This window comes from Alligator mississippiensis, chromosome 5 (genome assembly GCF_030867095.1).
Source record: "Alligator mississippiensis isolate rAllMis1 chromosome 5, rAllMis1, whole genome shotgun sequence".
Lineage (NCBI taxonomy): Eukaryota > Metazoa > Chordata > Crocodylia > Alligatoridae > Alligator > Alligator mississippiensis.
In genome coordinates this window covers 148,758,026-148,777,260 of record NC_081828.1, presented here as the reverse complement: position 1 = coordinate 148,777,260, position 19,235 = coordinate 148,758,026, and the positions used below count along the sequence as shown (strand labels likewise).

Here is a 19,235-nt window from a genome sequence, read left to right as displayed (position 1 = left end):
CCTTGCCCCACTCCCTCCTTCACTGTAGGGGCCTCGATAAGACCCCCCCCAAGCCCCTTCCCCCTCCCACCTTCCCCTTCCCCCATAAATTTACCTGCTAGGTGGGGGAGGAGGGCAGAGCATAGGTGCATGCTCAGCACCCCCAAATATTTTTTTTCTCCCTCCGCCTATGGTCTTCAATCTAAATTTCCTCTGCTGCAGCTTGACACCATTGCTCCTAGTCCTACCCACTATAGCCACAGAGAAAATCCCATGTCACCAACCTCCTATAATCACCCCTCAAGTATTTGTAGACAGATCCCACACCCCGCTCCCCTCAGTCTTCTCCAAACTAAATAATCCTAGCTCTTTCAGCCTGCTTTCATAAATCTTGCTTCCCAGGCCTCTAATCATTGTTGTTGATCTCCATTGCCTTTTTTCCAATCTGTTCACATCCTTCTTGAAATGTGGGGCCCAAAACAGGACATGGTACTCTAGTTGAGGCCTCACCAGCACTGAATAGAGCAGTAGAATTAGTCACTTCCCTTGATTTGCAAATGATGCCTCTGTTAATACAACCCAGTATCCTGTTGGTTTGGTTTTTTTGTTTGGTTGGTTGGTTGGGTTTTTTTTTTGTTTTTTTTTTTTTTACAAGAGCACACTGACTCATATTCATCTTATGGTCAACTGTCAGCCCCAGATCCTTCTCTACAGTGTTGCAGCATAGCTAGTCATTCCCCCAACTGTGTTTGTGCATGCAATTATTCCATCCCAAAAGTAGAATTTCACACTTGTCCTTGTTGAATCACATCTGGTTGACTGCACACCATTTTTTCCAATCTATCCATGTAACTTTACCTGGAGAGGAGACAGGCACTGTCAGGTCACTTTACCTGAAGAATCATCAGTTATGCAAAGCAACTCGACTAACCTCATGAGGAATGCTGTTACAGCATCTAAGGCAACCCAATGGTCACAGGGGCCTTGGGGCTGACTTGACTTGACTTTCTCCCCATCCACAGAGCATGTTACCTTATCTTAGAAGGAAATCAAGTTGGTCAGGCTGCTGTTCCTGATCAGCTTGTTCTCCTCTAGATGCTTCACAATAGAATCCAGCTCTATAAGGACCTGCTCCGTGATCTTTCTAGGTAATAAGGTCAAGCTGACTGGTCTGTATTTCCTTAGATCCCCATTTTTAAAGATATAGTTGCCCTTTTTTCAATCATCCAGGATCTCACCTGACCTCCAAGAGTTCTCAAAGAGAATAGCTGATGGCTCTGAAATTACCTCAGCCAATTCTTTCAGTACCCCTGGATGTATTCCATCCAGCCTTGCCAATTTGAAAGCATCTAGCTCATCTAAGTAATCCCTAACCTGTTCTTCTATTACTCTAGCCTGTTCATCTTCTTCCCTATCTTTGCTGCCAATTGCACTCATCATTTGGTAGTTGTCCCTATTTGTGAAGACTTAAGTAAAAAAAAGCTTTAAATAACGCTTTCTCTGCATTGTCTATAACTAGTTTGCTTTCTTAATTCTGTAAGGGAACTATGGTTTCTTTTGTTTTACTTTTGACATACTTGTAAGATCCCTTTGTAATGCCCTTCACGTCCCTTGTCATTTGCCTCAAATCATGTCTTGGCCTTCCTAATTTTTTTTTTTCCTGGCATGCCCATGTGATACTCTTATACTCTTCCCTAGTACTATGGCCAAGTTTCCACTTTTCATAGGATTCCTTTTTGAGTTTCAGCTCATTGAAGAGACTGATGTCTGGCCAGGCTGGCTTCCTGGTGCATTTCCCATTATCCTGCACCCTTAAAAGGGGCTTCTTAAAGTACAGACAGATCTTCCAGACTCATTGTACCCTCAGACATGCCTTTTCAAGGGATCCTGCCCAGCAGTTCCCCGAGTTTGTTAAAGTTTGCTTTTCTGAAGTACAATGTCCCTATTCTTCCTCCCTTTACAATCTTGAACTCTATCACCAGTGACTCTGGTCACAGTCACCCAAGTTACCTTCAACCTTTACATTTATTAACCAATTTCTCCTCGTTTGTGAGCAGCAAGTCCAAAAAGAGCTTCCCCCCCTCCCCACCCACCCCCCCCAGTTGGCTTGTCTACCATCTCTATCTAAAACCTATCTCTGACACACTCCGAGAATTTGTTGGACTGTTTGTGCACTGCTGTGTTTCCCTCCCACCCATTAGAACCAAGTCCTAAAATTTGGAAGTTTCTATCAGTTCTTTAAAAAAGACCTCATCCACTTCTTCCTCCTGGTTTGGTGGCTTGTAGCAGATGCCCACCATCACATACCCTTCTACCACTCTCACTTCTGACCTTTACCCAGAGGTTTTCAATAGGCCAACCTTCACACTGCACCTCAGAGTATGTGGACATCATTTTTATATATAGAGCAACACCTCCACCTTTTTTTCCTCTGTCTGTCTTATCTGAATACCCTGAACCCATATATGACTATACTCCAACTACGTGAATTATCCCACCACCATTCTGCAATCCAAATTACATCATAATTCTGTGATTGTACTAGAACCTCCATGTCTTCCTGTTTGTCTCGTGCTTCTCACATTGGTATATAAACATGTCAGGTTTCTAACTGTGATTTTATTAGATTTTGATGTAATGAGTCATGAGACACTGAGATAATCAGCTAGCTTTAAAATACCACACATCAACAGTTAAGTCAATATTGCTATGTGTCAACAAATCAAAACACACTATTATTTGCTTCTAGCACTTTTTGTTTTCATGTACAGTAATTAATAATAGATGTGTGACTCAACCAATTTTTCTACTTTGTTTTTTGAGGCCAAGCTACACTATTTGTTTTATGGTATAGGAACTCATGCTATATTTTCCACTCTGAGTAGCATTGTGCTCATTAATTTATTTCATGAAAATGAAAGAACATTTTGTGCTGACAACTACAAAGAGATAGTGGCTGCATCTACACAAGATGTTGACTGTGCAGTCATTGCACAGTAACCCAAGTTACTGTAAAGTAGCAGCAACAAATGCCTTTTTCATGACGCTACTATGCAGTAGTGTCATGTCACAGTTGTTGCCATGCAACTGCTGCACAGTCTGCATCTTGTGTAGACATGGCCAGTGTCATCTAAGTTTGGTGAAAAGGGAGAGGGAAAATTGTACACAATTTTCACTGCAAGTTGATAGTATCACAATCTTGAGTGCCTCAGTAGCTTCATATGCTTGCTGAACAGTAAGGGTTAAAACACACGATTCCAAAAGATATCACCAGTGCCTCTGGCCAGTTGCTTGATAATACCCTCATAGCTGTTACAGATAAAAACAGAAGCATTTTGGCTACCCCATCTCTCTCAGTCTGTGATCATAGGAACAGCAACCCATGGTTGCTCAAGGAAGTTAGAATATTATTAACTTATAAAACATAAGCAAAGGTATAACTTTCTGAAAAAAGCTAGCATTTATTTTGAAATATGCATATGAAATTCAAGCATATTCATCTCGGTCAACTACTTGCCATATCCTACCACTAGGAAATCTCTTTTATACCTTGTTTACAGAACATATTTTACCAGGTTTTCTTCCTCCTCCCCCCCTCCCCTTTGAGCTTTCCTTTTGAGGCCACTATGCAGTGACACTACAAGCAAACTCCACAATATGCATCACACTTCACCCTTTGAAGTAGTAGTTTGTTCTCAGTTACTACAAAGGAACAAAATATACAGCTACATTTTGAATTAGATCTTCCTCACTGGTAGCAACATTTTCCTTTCAGAAATCTCAAAGAGAAGTCCAAACCACAACTTTTCAGTCATTTCTCTTTACCCACTTTCTTTTCCATTATCAGTGGCATATGTGAAAAAGAAACTATTCTTAGAAGCAAACACTTTTATAAATGGCACAGGAGACACAAAAATCTATGAGATACTACAGTGTACTTTCCCTAGATGAATTACAGAAAGGCTGTGGACAAAATGGAGCAAGTCCAGCAAAGGGCAAAGAAAATAGTAGGGAGCTGGGGCATATGACTTATGAAGAGAAGCTGAGGGGAATGGGCTTATTTAGTCTGGAGAAGTGGAGATGGGGTAGGGGGAGGGGGATTTAATAGCAGCCTTCAACTATTTGAAGGGTGGCTTCAAAGAAGATGAAGCTAGACTGTTCTCAGTGGTGGCAGATGACAGAGCAAGGTGCAATGGTCTCAAGTTGAAGCAAGGGAAGTTTAGGTTAGATATTAGGAAAAAACTCTCACAAGGAGGGTAGTAAAGCACTGGAACAGGTTACCCAGTAAGGTTGTGGAATCTTGATCCTTGGATGCATTTAAAACCTGGGTAGACAAAGCTTTGGCTGCGGTGATCTAGGTGGGGATGGTCCTGCTTTGAGCAGGGGGTTGGACTAGATGACCTCCTGAGGTCCCTTCCAACCCTAATTTTCTATGATTCTATTATTCTAATTAGCTGATGCCTATATCATACTATAGCTTGTACCATAGTATACACCAACAGCACCTCTTTCCATTCTTTGTTGAAGATTCTTGGGCAAGGCTTTAAAACCCTCTTTCCCATCATCACCAAGTCAGGGCCACAGGCTGTCTAACTGATTTAGTCTGAGACATTGAGGGTGCCTGTAGACATGTGGTGGGGCTGCCCCTGTATTCCCATGTCCCTTCAACCTGAGGTGTACCCACATTTCTAAAGGAATTTACTCAATACCACTGGAATTTGAGGGTGAGCCCTCTAAGAATTTGAAACCACAGCATGTGGTAGGCCACTAGAAACATGGATGTTTGAGGAACAGCTTTTGTCAGGGCTAGCCAGAGAGAGAGCTAGGAAGGATTTAGCCAGACCTTTAGAATATAGGGATCTGGAGTGTGGAGTAGAAAGATCTGAAACCTGATACCACGTGTATCAAAAATAATCATACCACCAACTAGTTAAAAGTAAGGAAAATGATAACATTAAAAGAAGGTAAGGAGGCCAAGACAGGCCTGTTAGCCCAGCAGTACAGACTTGTCTCAGGGTACTGCTACTGAGGCTAAGGAACTCAATCTTCATAGGGAAGGGAGTTACTCAGAAAAGGAAATTTGACTTCATGGCAAGGTCTAAGACTGCATGTTGTTTAAGTTTCCCTGATGATGTAGATCCTATTCACTTAAGATTATATCCACAGCAAAGCTTGGAATGCCCAATGGGTAGGGATAACTCGGTGGCTTGTACACTTTCAAATATTGATCTCTTCCTTTCAGGATCATATTAATAGGTTGTAGAACTTGCTAGCTGCTTCTGCAAGCATAACATTCTGCATTTCACCCACTGTTGGGTGGCTGATTTTTCTAGTCTGCTGGGCTTTACTGGAGATATAGCTCTGAGCTGGTTTCATACTGGGATATGAGCAATCAGGTCTTGGGCCACTTCGGAATCAAGGCACTGACCGGCGTCAGGATGGGCAAGTAGAATCTGGTGATAAACCAGGTCAGGGAGCTCGGACATCAAGCTAAAAGCAAGGTCCAGGAGCCAGCTGAGTAAAAAAACCAGGAGACCAAGAAGAGTGAGTGAGTAGAAGGGAATAGCAAAACAGTCTAGAAACAAATTGGCCCTTTTGCCCAGATACTTCCTATTGTAGCTCAGAGGTTCATATATGGGGAACAGTCAGCTGACCCAAGCTGGCCACTCCAGTAACAAGGAGTGGAGGGTTAGCTCCTGCAGAAAGCTTTAAGCTAGCAACTAGCCAGTGTGGCAGGCTAAGATGAGCAGGATTGCTGCAAAGCTGTAGGCCTCATGTTCAAAGCCACAGATGACATGAATAGTTGCTATGGAAAGCAAGAAAACAGATCTTGAGAGCTACTGTTTGTACCTGTAGGTGTTAGGCCTAGCAACCAGCACCCTAAAGTTTTACATCTGGGTCTCAATGGTGAAATGAATCTGATTATCTTGCACCTGGATGATAAGTATTTGAGATTTCACAAAGGGGTTAATTTAAACAATCAGTTGAAGATTTTGAGTAGGTTCAGGACTTTTTATTGGGTGTGACTGTGTAAACTGGTCTGAAATGCTACAAGAATATGGAGGATCACTAACACTCTTGTATTAGATATCCATATAATTTAAAGAGGATGAAATACAGCTGTCCCTTGAAAATCCAATATATTTCTGGCCAGTACTGGGAAGAGCACTGTTAACTATCTAAGAACCCAGTTAGGGTGGCAGAACACAACTGGAGATGCTAACTGCTGGCACTTGCTAATGGCAAGTATTCAGGGGTGGTACTGTTTCCATAGGAAATCTAATTCCTTGATAACCAGAATTGGAAGTAGCTTTGGGGGGAGTTGGCCCATGAAGAAAAAAGAGTGGTGAGCTCCCACCAATTAGCTGAGGACAAACTGTGGAGAAATCAGGTGCTGATAAAACCACTTCACCAAATAGAAATGATCTGTACTGAAGGAGTTAATGCCAGAGTTCTATTAAACTGTATCTCTTGAATTTTATCTTTATTCTAACATGTCCAGGAGAATATTTGTTTCTTCCCAAGTCCACTAGAACACTGACAACCAATTACCTATCTGAATGGGAATTTTTTATGTTATAGCACAATGGATTCTATAATTATTATAATGGAACTCTGTGTTGAGAGCCAAGGCAGCCCTAAATGAAAACTGCAGGAAAGTCATGCAGTGAGCAGACTGTATATTTAAATTAATCTAACTATTTCCCAACTAGGTTTCAAATATTTTGCTCTGGTTACATTTGCAAGCAGTTAAACCTAGCACTAAAGTGAAAGCTTAAATTTAGAAAAAGACACAGGAGCTTAATACCAAATACAATATAATTTATATTCCTTTTAAATAGTTCTTTCTGCTTTACATTCAGTTTAATGATTATGGCTAAACTATTTGTACAGGGGTGTTGATGCTTTTCTCCAATCATCTGCAGCACACAATTGATCAGGCAAGTCCATGAGTATAATGTAAGATATGGCTTAAAAAACAAAAGGAGATATCTGTAGAGTTACATTTTAGAAATATAGCTTTTAAGGTGGTGCCCCTTGGTGACACTGATATTTCTCCACATATTGACGATGAAGACTATAGACTCGCACTGATTTTCAAAATCTGAAAAAGAAAGGTCTTGATTTTTTTTATGACTAAAAACACAATTTTATATTTGCTGAGCAGGCTTATTTCTATATACAAATGCGTACCAGTCAATTACATCAAAACAATTTCATTCAGGTCGCTAAACATCAGTAGGTAGGATGATTTACTGCCAGCAGTGTATTATACAAGTGCACAGCAATTTTGAGGTTTGGAATTGAAATGGAAATTGCAACGTGGATGAATATTGACAATAAGCACACAGAGCAGCAGGGAGCATCCTGCACTCAGACATGGCCATGAGACTTAATGCTCATTTCTTACAAGGAAATTTGCCCCCTCCTTAAACAATACCAAAATTGTGTTTGTAATTCAGAGTAATTTTAATTTAATTTCTAGCATTTTAGCACAAATGGTTATAGAAGTATAAAGGAAGAACAAAGTAATTACATTTAATTTCATGATTGCAGGTTCCTAAAAGCTATCACATTCTCCTGTATAATTGAAGGTGGGTGGTGGGTGTGGTGTGTGTGTGTGTGTGTGTGTGTATTTTTTTTAATGGTATAAAAGTGTTTTCTCTCTTCTCCCCCCTCCCCCCCCCCCCCAAAAAAAAAGAACTGGAATTGGTGATGACATATGTTAAATGCAGTGACATTTGTGATAACCTTCTTTGCTTGTGACTGTAAGATATTGAAAGGGGGAAGTTGCATTTCCCCTCCTATGCAATTGTCTCTTTTGGTCCCCTTCAAACTAACAGCTTTTCACCATCTCCTTAGAGCAAGCTGACTTTATGCTTAAGAGAAACATACATGAAATTCACCCCTTTGTAATAACAAAGCACTTTATCAGAGGCACAGAACTGACATCATCTGTTGCTTTCTAAGATTAACCCAATTGCCTGTTAATGCTTATGAAAGCTACTCAATTGGCAACTCCAAAGTGATGTCCTCTGTTTATATATAGGGCAGCAGAAGCTTCTCCTAGAAATCATTCTACTCTTTTCTAAGTTCTGCCCTGAATTTGCCACCTCTGAGGATAACAATGTAGCTTGCTTGCCATGACTACTCTTTCTCATCTATTGTGAGAGCCAGAAATAGGGCCAATTATGATTACCTTCTGGGGCCATTTCCTCTTGTTGACACCTTTCCATTAGCAGCTTGGTCAAAACCATTGTGCTGTTACACGAACCAAAAGATCATTCTTCAGATGAAAATGATTTTTGGTTTCAGCTAACTCAGTTTCCAATTACCAACCCAAGAACTCTCTAGTACAAAACTCTTTAATTACAATTAGCATTGCTCTGCCAACCCCACCCTCTTCCTGTTCCATTTTATTAATCCCTACAAAAACCCATGGAGAATATTTAAAATGAACTATTAAGCTTCAGAGTTATAAAGGTAAGTAATAAAAAGGTGTTGAATAGTTAACTCATCTTGTATTCATTGAAACAGTCCTGATCAAGATTATATTCCAATGTTAAATATGGACTGCAATTGAAGAAGACCATTGCAATTGCTTACATAAAACTTGAAAAAAAATGCCAGCTGATAAGTAACCCATTATCTCACAAGCACTATACATCCATGATAACTATTTTATGGAGAATTGTGGTCCTGAGGTATCTCAGGAATCCATCAAGTATGATATTACTATAACAACAATGTTCTCATTCTTTCACAGTAAGTACGTATCAAGTTCTTATTTGAAAATGGTATTATAGTAGCAGCTGTTGCAATGTTTGCTTTGGTTTATCAGTACACTTATTCTACAAGGTCAGCACCTTTTGGGAGAGAATTCTTCCCCAGACACACATTCTCCATTCTTCTTTCTTTTGCGCTCTTGTCCTCCAAGCCTGTGATTTTACTTTAATTCAAAGATCTTATTTACATTATACTTAGTCCCACTATTTCCTGAAGCATCTTAAAACTGAACGGTTCTGTTTTTGGAGGAAAATATGTAAGCAGATTTCTTTGAATAAAATACACCTTTTTCTCCCCCCTATCTCTTACCTCCTTAGTATTATTTTTCTAACATGCTCAAAAGTCAACTCAGTAACCCCATCAAATGGGACATGACTGGAATGTCCTGCTGTTCTTTTGGTTTGTGTAACAGCACAATGGTTTCAGCCAAGATGCTAATGGAGAGCTGGTCTTTTTTGATGTGCCCCTTTCCCTACATTTCAATGCCAACTTTTTCTCTTTTGAACACAGCCACATACTGTGCTTATAGGTCTCTACCATGACATAAACCAGCTCCAAATGCCTATTTAAATGAAATTGCTCCTAACCTCATAGCTTATGGGCCTGGATTTAACTCAGAAATGCATGAACCATTTGATTGCTTTTATTCCTAACCTATTTCAATCTTGATAGATTTATTCCATTTTTCCACACTGTTTGCTAATCTGTCATGTGCAAGGCAATCTGTCAACATGAATACCAGACTTGTACAAAAATAAGGAATTTTCCTTCAGAAAACTGACCAATTTGTCAAAATTGTAATTTTGTGGTGTTCAGCAATTTTTAATAATGTGTTTCAACCAAAAATTTCCAAAACCCAACATAAAGCTATTTTGAAGACAAAAGGCACTTGCTGAAAAACACTTTATTCATTCCAGAATTAAAATTAAAATTTGTGATTTGATGGACATTTTTCACCCAGTCCTAATGGACACCACTAAAGTTCAACAGCTAGAAAAATATTTCCATATCAATTTATGTATTTAATCAGATTTATATGCCACCCTTCTCAAAACAGGCTCAGGCAGATTTCAATAAAAGAAATAACTTACAAAAGTAGAGTAAAATATAAAAATAAGAAGATAAAACAAGCTCCTCTGAGAAATCCCAAAATTCAAAGCAATCCACCCCACCTCACCCATTTCCACTCCTCCCTTGCCTCTGACCTTGAAGAACATCCAGCCCTATCCAACTCATCCTCATTTTCCAACCCATATCCACTATCCCCATATTCCCATTTACCTTCCCATTTAGCCACTTCTACTGTCCACCTCAATCCCTGGGGAGTCTCACCTGCCTCCTACATTACTATCCTTCCCAAACCCATACTTCTCTCTCTCATGGGAATGAAGGGGGGAGGCATGCTTGCCCCAACTCACCTATTCCCTTGCCTCACATCCAGGGCAATTTGCCCCTTCTCTTACTGTCCCCTCTCAACTTGTGCCTCACAGGGCTCTCCCTCTCAACTGCATGGTCCCACCCTCTCTCTCTTGCAAAGAGTGCCTTTCACTATATACAAATTAAAAAGCATCAATTTCATCCTAATCCATATTGTCTTTACATCCCAACAAATAAGAGATTGTAATGTTAAAAGTTTTAACTAACTAAAAAATGCAAATGAATCACTAATACAATTGTATTGATGCCAATGGACTAGTATTTAGCAAAGTAAAGAAGTCACAGCAGAAAGTAGTAAGAACAGGAAAACAAATTGTGGCCAGAAATGCTGGTTAAACCCCGGAACATCACTAAAAGACACTGGGTGATACATTAGCTGCCTTAAGCCTTCGTAAATCTCGCACAACATCTTTAAGGTCCAATTCTACAACCATAACTCACGTTGATTTCAGCAGGACAGGTCACATAAAAGTTACTCAACCTGAGCAAGGGTTTCTGAACTGGAGCATATATATTTTTTTTTTAAATGTTTATAGTGACAACCAGGGCTTTTTCCCTTTTTGAGTTTGATCCTCTCAGACTCTACTTCATCTCTTCTCTGTCACAGACCCTTTTAGCAGCATCATAGGAAGCCATCCTGCTTTCAGTGTGGATTGAAAATGAGCAAGAAGCTAGTCAGTTTCAGGTTGGCTGCCCAGCCTGTGACAGAAGTGGTACCTGCTTCCAGTTCCAAGGACGGGGAAGAGGCAGAGGTAAGATGAGGGGATGAATGACAGCCTCTCATCCCAGCTCTGCTTTCTCCACAGGTCTGTGGCTGTCCACAGTCTCCTGTCTTCTAGTCTGGAAAGTGCAGGGCAGCTCAGCCCCGTTCCCACCTTGTTACCAAACACTGTACTTCTGTCACATGCTGTAAGAGTGCTGTAACTTTATAGTGCTATAAAAATGCTCTAAATTACAGTGCTGTAAAACATGCACAGAGCACTTCTGTACGCACCCCCTAGAGCAGAGTCAAATTATTCTTTACATCGTAATTATAAGGAGAAACAAACGTATAGTGTGAGCATGCAGAGACAAAAATCAGAAAGACAATGGCAAGGACATGAGAAACAAGGCACTTAAAACATGGAAAAAGGCATTCTGTAAACACATTAGTAGTCAGAAATCAAAGGAAAGAGTCAGTCCACTAATTGGTGGGTACATCTGCACAAGACACTGCGACACCATAGAGACGTGCTACAGTGCCATAGCATCCATTTGCAAAAACCATGATGTCACTGCTACATCACCATAGCAACATGTTCCCTCATTATAGCACATTGCTATGGTGACATAGCAACCAAAAAGAACCATGCACAGCTGGCATAGTGCAGCATGGGCTGTTACTGTGCTTTTAGTACTTCCAAAAGGAAGTACTAAATGACAGCATAGTAACAAAGGTGCTGTACGGCCACGTGTAGACACGCTGAAGTATCCCAACTCATTCTTCGGTAAAAAAAAGTGCTTGGAGGTGCAAGAACTCAGGCTAGAATAGGAAAGGAATAAATAAAAGACTACTTAGTACAGTTAGGTGTTTTCTTGAACGTCTCCCCACTTTGCTTAACGAACTGGCTAAAGCAAAGAGAGATCTTGAAGGACAGGTAAAATTCCATGAGACAGAAAAAGAGAGAGCATAATGCCTATCTTTATAAAGGTGAAAAAGAAACCATGGAATTATAAACCAGTCAGTCTGAATCTAATTCTTGGAAATACATTGAAACTAGTAATTAAATGACTTATTTCAAAAACTCCATACACTAAGGTGATAAGCAATAGTCAACATTGATCTATCAAGAATAAATCATGTCCAAACAACCTAATTTAATTCTATGACAAGATAACAGGACTTACAGATTAAAAAAAAAAAAACAAAACAAACAAAAACAAAACAAAAAGAGGCAAACATGTTATATCTAGACTTCAGTAAGATTTTCACACTGCCCCGTATAGTATCCTTTTAAACAAACTAGAAACACATAGTTTTTAAGAAACTATTATAAGGAGGGAACACAATTGGTTGGAATATCATACTATAAGTTTTATTCTTGCTGGAAGAATGTACTAATTGGGATTCTGCAAGGGTCTGTCCTGGACTAATAACTACTGAATATTTTGATTAAATCACTTAGATGATTGTCGTGGAGTCCCCCCTGAGGCAATGCTTGTGCAGGACCCTGAAGGTCTTGTCTGGTCTCTCTGAGTGCTCCCTGAAGCCAGCCCAGGCACAACTTCTTGTGTAAGGAAGAGAACCCTAAATCTATTCCACTCTAAGACCATGGCCTTTCCACCAATCCTTCATGCTCCCTGGTTTTCTGTGGCCCTGCCTCAGAGAGCTCCCTTCCGGTTCCACTCCTGAGAGAGGAACTTTGAATCATTTTGGGAAGAACAAGTGTACCCTTAACTTCCAAGCAGCAAGACAGACAGTTTTTCTTCAATAAAGGCATTTACTTGGGCAAAGGCCCCCCAGGAAAAGTTCTCTGCTTCTTTCAGAGGGTTAAGCATTTCCTCTTTCCCAAATCCACCTTACACAGCCTTTATCACACAAAGTTTGCTCAGCTGTTCTTCCTCCAGTCAACACAGATACATGTCCCAAAGCTGCCCAGCTACTCTCTCTCCCCTCAGACAAACCCTGACCAGCCAGACACTCTCTTTGGTCCCTGCCCTATTCACTGCAATGTTTATTCCCTTCAGCTTCTCTGGAGCCCTTGGCAATCCCACATCTGTTGACATGTCAACAAAGCTGTTTGCTCTGTTGATGCTGGAAATCCATCTAGTCTCCTCCAATGCTAGACAGCTCTCAACAGCAGGGAGGTAACAGGCACTCTATAACTCTTCTTTCCTTGTGTACTACCTTTACAGGTCACCCAAAGCACAAAATATTAAAACAACCTGAACACATCTGTAGCCCAGGTGGTACACAGTCGGTACCCCCTCTTCAATTGAAGGGATGTTAGCAGGGTGTGAGCATGCTGTTGGAGAATGACCACCTAGCTTTAGGCCAGCTCACCTCCCTCCCCTGTGGAGCAGAGCAGGGTCCAGGTACACCCAAGGATATTTAACTATTTACAGGTTAAATTGTACAGTACAATGTCTATATACATATATTCATATACACTATTTACAAATATTAATTCACAAAACAATTACCCAGGCAATCTCAGCTGGGTATGGCAGATGACGGCACTATATCTGCATAGGCCTTGACCCTCTTTAGCCTTCCCATTGGTGTACAGCCCCTACCCTCAGCAGGCTCTCCAGGCAACAGGCAAGGGAACAGTGGACAGTAACAACACAAATTAAACAGTAGGTCAGCAGAAAAAACCCAGCAGGGATAAGTCGCTAGTCTAAACATATATAACCTGGACAAAATATGAGATGCATGTTCTCTGGAGGGGCAGGGAGAGGGAAAAGATGTGGAGCCAACCTCCCCAGTGTATAGCCCCTCTTTCTGACAACTTACCGGTCAGTTACCTTGACCAGGTCTCAGACCCAGGTCTCCAGTGTGCCAGATAAGAATTCCACCACTAAACTAGCAAAGGCTGAGCTACTGGCTGCTGCTTGGGCTTTCATCCTTCTGGGAGCCTCCCCTGGCCAGCCGCACAGCCTGCTGATTGACACATTAGTAAGCCACTCCCTGCCATCCCAGCCAGACGGCACCAAGGCTCGGGATTCCCTGCATGCTGCCCACACATGGAAGAGAGCCACCGAGAGGAGCTGCCGCCTGCAGCCCTGAGACATTCCTTGCATGCCACCCGTATGCTGAAGGGAGCCGCCACCTGCGGGTTTCCAGCCAGGCTGCTTCTGGCAGCCCTGAGGCTGGGAGATTTCCTGTGTGCCACCTGCACACTGAAGGGAACCTCCAAGAGCAGCCATCTTCTGTGAGTTCCCAGCTGGGGTGCTGCCTGCACCTCTGAGACCAGGGATTCCCTGCATGCTGCTCACATGCCAAAGAGAGCTGCCACTGGCCAGTTTGCCACGTGCCGCTCTGAGCACTGGGCCTCCTTCAGGGCTCTTCTGAGGGAACTGCTCCACTCCCGCTGATCAGTTCTCATCAGCTCTTCTGCAGCCTGTCTTCATCGGCCCTCATCAAAGCTACCCGTGTGCTGGGTATGTGGGTTTTTATTCCTTCTGGAGACTCCACCCCAGATTGAGAATGGACCAATGGGAAAGCCTGGGAGGTTAGTTCCCCCTCAGATCCTCTTCTTTATCTTACCCCCTAGGTCAGGGTGGGGCTAGCCTATCTCCTACCCTCTTTTGATTGGTGGGGAAAGGGAATGCCTGGGCCATTTGGCTCAAGCCATCAAGTCAGGCTGCTGCTGGCAAGCCTGCCACACATTTATAACAATAAGATTACCATAGAACCCATAGTCTGTCACTGAGGGAATAGAGTACAGTTGTTAAACTTGCAGTTTATATCAAACTGGGTAGGGTTACAAGCACTAAGGAGGGCAGGATTAGAATTAAAAAAATATTGACAAATGGAAGAAATGGTTTGAAATTCAATAAAGGAAAGTACAAAATAACAAACATAGGAATAATCAATTGTTCAAATACAAATGAAGAACAGCTGACTAGTCAGCAGTTCTACAAATAAGGATCTAATGACTACAGTATATCACAACGAACATGGATCAGTAAACTGTTGCAAAATATATAACATTATATTAGTATGCATAAATAGGAATAGTGTATTGAAATAAATTAAATACATCTTCCACTCTACTCAGCACTAAGTAAGTGAATACTCAGGTGAAGAACTGTCCAAATTTGGGGCACCATACTTCAAGAAAGATGTGACCAATTGATGATAATTTAGAAGAGAGTACCAACAATGATCAGAAGTGAGAAAACATGATCTATGGCCAAAGGAGATGACTTTGATTAGTCTAGAGATAAGACAACAGAGGGGAAACATTTTAAAAGACTTCAGATATGCAAAAGGTTACTGTAAGGAGAAAGATTATAAACTGTTCTTCATATCTACTAGGGAAAAGACAAGAAACAATGGGCTTAAATTGTAGACAAGGGAAATATAAGTTGAGTTTTAGGAAGAAGAGGTTTTTACTATGTGGAAAAGTTACCTAGGAAAAGCTGAATCACCATCAGGGAGGATTTTAAGAGGAGGTAAGACAATGAATGTCCAAAATGATTAAGATATTCTCTCTCTTTGCAAGAGGACTGGTAGATGATTTCTCAATGTCCCTTCATCCTGATTTTCTATGATTGACTCTCAGCTGAACTTTCCCTTCAAGGTAAACCATAAAAAAATTCTACCCTTGTATCACTCTCAGAAAGTAGAAAGTTCATCTAAAATAAGAAATACTAAAAAACCAATGGGAAGAGCTTTTTCCAGGCACAATAAAAACCTAAGTAAAGTCTGCATTCCCTGAATTAGGATATTCAAAGGATGGGTCATTAACACACACATTACCAGAGATCATAGAATCATAGAAAATTAGGTTTGAAGGGACCTCAGGAGGTCATCTAGTCCGATGCCTTGCTCAAAGCAGGTCCATCCCCAACTTATCCTACCCAACGCTTTGTCTAGCTGAGTCTTAAGAATCTTAACATGTTTGAGTGCTTTACTACCCTGCTAGGCTAAGTACAGAAATCTTGGAGCATTAGGAGAGGTTAAATCAATTCAAAATCGCTTCCCATGGGTAAGTCATTATGGGGGGATAATGGGTGGGTTGGGAGTCCATCAGGCTAGGGGTCCACCAGGGGATGGGGGTCAGGCACGACACATGGATTGTATGGGGGGGGGCAAGCATGACCCACAAGTGGTGGGGGGTAGGCACAAACTATAGGTAGGGTCAAATGGGGATGGGGTCCCCCCCTGCAAACCTACACCCACCATCTCTTCCACCTCTCCCTCCACCGGAACTTATTTGTTCAGTTCTGGCAGTGGTGAACACTGATAAAAGTGGTTTTACCTGGAGCAGCTTGTGGGATGGGGGTTGAGAGGGATGGCTGGTTAGGGGGCAAAGGGCTGGGGAGCGCAAAAAATAAATCAGTGTAGGGTATGAAGAGAGAAGCCCCAGGGCTGGACCCAGTGGCTGGGTTTTGTAATGCATCATTCCACAGAAAAATACAGTGGAGAAAATATATTAAAAATATATTAAAAAACATAATAAGAAAGAAAAGCCAGTGCAAGGAGCAATATAAAAGATCAAAGGATCAAAATAAGAAGCAGTGAAGTAAGAGTCCAGTCCTACCAGCTGATGAATGCCCCCTCCAGTGCTAAAACACTTTCAAATCTGGATCCAGTTAAGAGGCAACAAGAGATATTCAGTATATCATGTAAAATATACAGACCCATGCAGGTTTATATCATAAAGTAACAAATAACACTGGAAATTAGTGATTTGTATGATATTACAAATTACATAGCTCTGCTGATTTTTTTGCCAGTGTGGTTCAGACAGGATTATACATGGCTACAACAGTAAATGCTTTATTGATAACCCATAGACACTCACCACTATTTCCTAATGTGGCAAGACCTTACACATTAACCCTTTAAGTACCTAATCAAGCAGCATCTTTCAACATGCATTAGTGCTAGAAGGTCCAATAAGCTATAATTATGAGATTTAACTGAAGGTGGACAATCTGCATCTCTGGCCTCTTACGAAGATAAACCTGTCTCTTATTGAACTGCATCTCTATTTGATTTTAGCCTTACCCTTTTTCTTCTCTGGCTTTAGTGTTTATCTTCAGCTCTGTGATCCTGAGTGGGCCCTCTACTTTCTTCTTTCCCTTTGCTCTTAAGCATGACATTTTTATCTTTGAATGCTGGTTTGACTCTGTAAAAACAACAACAAACAAAACAATTAAAAGGGAAAAATGGTTTTAAGTAACTATTGACACAATTTTAGGCTATTTGTGCATTGGCCTACATAGCTGAGGAAATAAAGCCAACCGAGAAATATTTCAGTGTTTTAGTGTGTTGGCTAGAATGCAACACAGCATATCAACAGACTCAAATATAGACTACAACAAAAATCAATCTTAATTTCCAATTAGAAAGGAAGAGGTACCAAAAGTATGTGTCCTTTCCTTCCATAGTCATTGATTTGCTTGGGGCAGTGCATTCACTAACTTCTCCCATGCTCCTCAAAACACACATACAATATCTACCAATTTTAACGATGGGCAATATTGCTGACAAGGCAACTGTAAAGGTAAGCTTTGATATTATGTTATTATGAGTAGGCAGCCTCCAGAAAAGCCTTTTAAATTGGCAAATATCAAGATCAGATCAAATGAAGGTCAGAATAGGTTCAATAGTATTGGAAAGTGCCTCCATACCAAGAAAGGTAATATAGATCACGTGCATCACTGCTGTAATTTCATTGACTTCAATAGATTTCCCCCAGGGATGAATGTGGCAAAATGCCATGCTTGTTCTCCACACAGTGTTGTGATCAGGAGAAAAAAGTAAACATGATCTATGAGGATTTTAAGTATACTTTTTAGAGTGCCAGACCAGAATGACTACTCTTCTATTTAGGTATTATCTATTACTCTTAGAGTAAGTATACCACACTTTGAGAAAGTGATAAAATCTGGCCCTCCCTCTTTAAATTCAGATGGCTCTGGCTTAACTAGATTTTAAAACTAGCAAGTAGTGTTTTTTATAAACTCGCGCTCACTTGGTGTTCCATTTCTTGAACAAATTTTGAAGTGTGTAGTTATAATTCATAGTAGTTAAAAAGACAAAAAGGATAATTTTCAGTGGATCAGTTCAAAGAAGATTCACTAAATTATGCTGTATGCCTTTTAAGTAACCAGCAAACAATTTTTTTTAACAGAAAAAAAAAGTACTTCTGAGTAAATGAACAGCATTTTTGGAAAACAAGAGGCCATTTGAATGGAATTAGACTTCCAGAAGTTATAGCTATAGATGCAGAGCATCTACAGATTCAAAACATCAAACTGAGTATGAGATAGACTCTCTGGTGAATTAGATAGATTTTTATATTCAGGATGATTTCAAATAGTAATGTCTGTTAGACCCCTACTCCATGCAGCACCCAACGACTAGGGAGATGACGATCCAATTACCCGTGGATCCTGTTACTCATTAGCCAGAGCAGAGTAGGGAGCAAACACCAGCACACATTGCTCGCAACAGCTTTATTCAGAATGGAGAGACAGCTTCAGACAAGGGTCTCATGCCATAAGAGACGGGGTCCTGCCCTGAACAACAGTTCTTTCCAACATTTATACATCTTGGTTCATACATATTAACATTTGCTCCACCCTTGTCCCACCTTTGGTTTCACCTACTTCTCCTCCTATCTCAAGCTCCACCTCTGTTTACTGTTTGCTTCCTTAGCATAGTATTGCCTATGCATTTCATTCATTTACATGCCTCTTTGCTAAGAGTGCATGCGTAAGACTTTGATGCCCCTCTTCTCTCAGTCACCTGTGGTTTCTTGCTGGTTTTCTTGCTGACTTCCATCTCCAAGGCTGTATTTCTGCTTTTGTCTCCTGACATTAGTTGGTGGGCTATTCTATTTTTAACATATCGTGCACTTTGCACCCTACCTCCCCTGTTAAGATTCTGCTTACTTAAGCATTAGCTAAGTTAGTTGCTTTTAATATATCAGCTAGCCTTGTGACCACCAGCTTTTTGCTGAGGTTACCTTTTAATATATCATCCAGCCTTGTTGTGAGAGTCCAGAGAGTACAACCCCGGCCAGGAGCACGGACCTCACCATATCAGGATGTCCATGCTGTGACAGGAAGTACCCATCTGTGCCAGCCCGGCTTTACCTCCTTGTCGGGTGAAGCGGATTGGGGCTAATCCACAATGGGGGCAATATCCAGGGGTGAGAAACAGAGCTGGGGAGGAGAGAAGGACAGCAGGAAAGGAGAAGGAAGAAGCCCAGGAGCCGGAGACACAGGAGGAAGGCTGCGAAAGCTGGAGCTACGGATCGGGACCCAGCATTCCTCCACGTAGAAGAGGGGACCGTGTACCCCAAAAGGGT

At 41.2% G+C, this 19,235-nt stretch overlaps 1 long non-coding RNA gene across 1 annotated transcript in view; it reads right to left on the bottom strand.

Annotated features, from left to right (window-relative positions):
- LOC109285754 (uncharacterized) overlaps positions 1-18,745 on the bottom strand; it is a 64,816-nt gene extending 46,071 nt beyond the window's left edge. The window contains exons 1-2 of the long non-coding RNA XR_002093581.2: positions 18,671-18,745; positions 16,925-17,045 (exon numbers count right to left, since the gene is read on the bottom strand). This is a non-coding gene — a long non-coding RNA (uncharacterized LOC109285754). The remainder of the gene's footprint in view (positions 1-16,924; positions 17,046-18,670) is intronic.
- Positions 18,746-19,235: the final 490 nt, after the last annotated feature.